Consider the following 2,933-nt stretch of genomic DNA (forward strand, 5'->3'; position numbering starts at 1 on the left):
TTCTATAAATAATTTTTAGGTAACATTATATAAAACAATTTTAAAAATCGTGTATAAGAAAAGAACAAAAACACAATTTTTTCAAAAATTTATCCTCAGTCTTCAGTTATATCACAAACAACTCCATAACCACTATTTTTTGTTCTTTTCTTCTTTCACTTTTTATCCCTATTAATAGAATGGATTATACCGTATTCAGTAAATCGGGTAATTATATATATCCAAATAAACATTACATATTTACATTACTCATTGGAGGATTAATAATTTATATAGCCCTAATGCCCTATAGGTTTGCAGCGTTGCCACATCGATTAGGCTTCCATGAGTCCATCTATTCTTAATTTTTTGTATATATACATATATATACATATATATATATATATATATATATATATATATAGATGGCGCCTTCTATCATAGGCCATGGGCGGCCGCCCAGCCCGCCGGCTGAATAAGTACTCTTCTGCCAGTGAAATAAAGTATTTTCGCCTTCCAATCTGTCTTTGATTCAATCCCTGATTTGAGACAACAAGTCTTTATTCACCCTTTTGTGAATAACTGGAATCCCAGATACATCCCAAAGTTATCAATTTGATTGATACCGATTTCCTGAGTGATTCTCCTAGCTTTCTCATTATCAACATTTTTAGAGAAGATCACCTAGGACTTCTGTAAGTTCACCCGTTGACCCAAAATGTTACAAAATTGGTCAAGACGCTGTTTCACCACCTTCACTTGTTCTTCAAACACTTCTGCAAGTAAAACCATATCATCAGGAAAAAATAAGTATGTGAGGGTAAGTCCCATACTTGGAAAGCTTGATACCACGCCAAATTCCTTTCCTAACAGCATCCTTAATGATATGACTTAGATGCTCTATGCACAAAATGAAGATGTACGGGGATATCGAATCCCCCTGTCTAATTCTTCTTTCAGGTTTGATCCATTCGAGGTGTTCCCTGTTCCAGATGACATTACGATGTATAGTTGTAGGCCACATTACAAAAGACGAAATTTTGAAGGTTTTCAGGATGCTTAACCTTAGGAATAAGCGCAACAAAGGTATCATTGAGACCTTCCGATAGCACACCACTGTTCATAAATTCCTTGGTGTGTTTACTCAAGAGCTCGCCAACCGTATTTCAGGATTTCTAGAAGAACCATGCATGAAAACCGTCAAGTCCCGGGGTTCTGTATGGCGCCATATCGAAAAGCGCATCTTTAACCTCTTCATCAGTGTATTTTCTTTGTAGATTTCTGTCCAGATCTCTGGACTGACTCTAGGGAAGCTATTAAATGGGTGGTCGCTATTTGAGGGCCTTTGTTCCTCGGAAAAGAGCTTAACAAAATGATTTCTTACCATGTTCTTTCAATTGCTCTCTATCAGTAACCTGTAATACTTCTTCATTAGTAAGACTGATGCAATTATTCTTCGTCCTTTTTTATTTTCGTGGTCATGTGATAATAGGATGTGTTGCGATCCGCAGAGAAAATCCATTTTCTTTTGATTTTTTGACTTAGAACAGTTCTTCCTCATAAAGGATGTCGTTCAGCTCACGCCTGAGTTTAGCCTCTAATTTGATTAGGTCCTTACTAGTCTATGATGTGATCATTGATAGCAAAGAAATCTCGATAGTATTGACTCATGATCATCAGGAACTTTATAGCCTCGATCTTGACAAATGATACTAATTTTTGATGTGGTAAATGAAATTAGGGATGGCAATTTCAATCCGCCCCACGGATATCCACCCGAATTCACCCCGCATGGGTCGGGTTTTTTTGGGTGATAGTGGGTGGTGGGTCTTAAAAATGTAAACCCGCGGTGGGTCGGGTTGAATTCGGGTTTTATGTACAAAACCCGCCTAGCACCCCACCCGACCCACCATGTGTGCATACATATATATAATAGTAAAATAAGTAGTACTAGTATATAGTTAATTTTAAAAGTTTCAATAACTTTGGTAACTTTTTACTATTTTTATATCTAAACAACTAAATTTATTTTTAAAAATTAACAATTTAGTTATTAAATTATAATATTTCTATTATTTTATGTTTTAGTGTAACTAATGAATTTTGTTATTTAATTATGTGTAAGTAATTTGATATTATTTTTTGAAAAAATAATAAGTTGATAAGTGGTGGGTACCCTAGTGGGCACCCGCACCCGGTGGGGGTGGGGATGGATTCTAAAAAAGTCCACCCGATGCGGGTTGGGGGTGGGGGTAGGTGGAGAAAATGAAAAGTGGGTCGGGTGATGGATGTAGCCCTCCCCGATCCACACCCAACCCATTGCCATCCCTAAATGAAATTGTATGGTGAGTCTCAAGTTAAGGACTATAATAATTCTACTTAATTTTAATAAACAAATTATTAAACCATTAATTAATGTTGAATTTCGAATGAACAAAAATAAAATAAAGCTAAGAAAGTAGAACCAGGCACACAACAATTGTTTATTACACAGTTCGTAGCTAAACTCATACGTCTGCACGTCAGCCCAATTCACTAGATGTTCACCAAGATTACAGGAGTTTGTATGACATAATCACATACAAAATGTCATAGCCAAAACAACAACATAATCTTCAAAACATCTATGTTGGACACAGTACGTGCAAGCCTCAATGTTGCTTCAAAACTTCAAATCTTCATCACTTACTGATCTTCGTGAATACTTAGAGACAAACCGCATCACCTCAATATGGGAGAAACCAATAAAATCAATATAATAATAATATCCTGGAAATATTGCACTGGAAGTTGTCAATTTTGAAAACCCAAAGCACTTCACTTTATATAGCCAATTTAATTCAACCAAGATATAAGCTGCCAATATCCCACGAATTAACCAGCACCACACAAATAAATCACATCCTGAAAACTTGTTCAAACCAACTGAATTTAGATAGATAAAATTTGCTAAT

Source organism: Ipomoea triloba, chromosome 13 (genome assembly GCF_003576645.1).
Source record: "Ipomoea triloba cultivar NCNSP0323 chromosome 13, ASM357664v1".
NCBI lineage: Eukaryota > Viridiplantae > Streptophyta > Magnoliopsida > Solanales > Convolvulaceae > Ipomoea > Ipomoea triloba.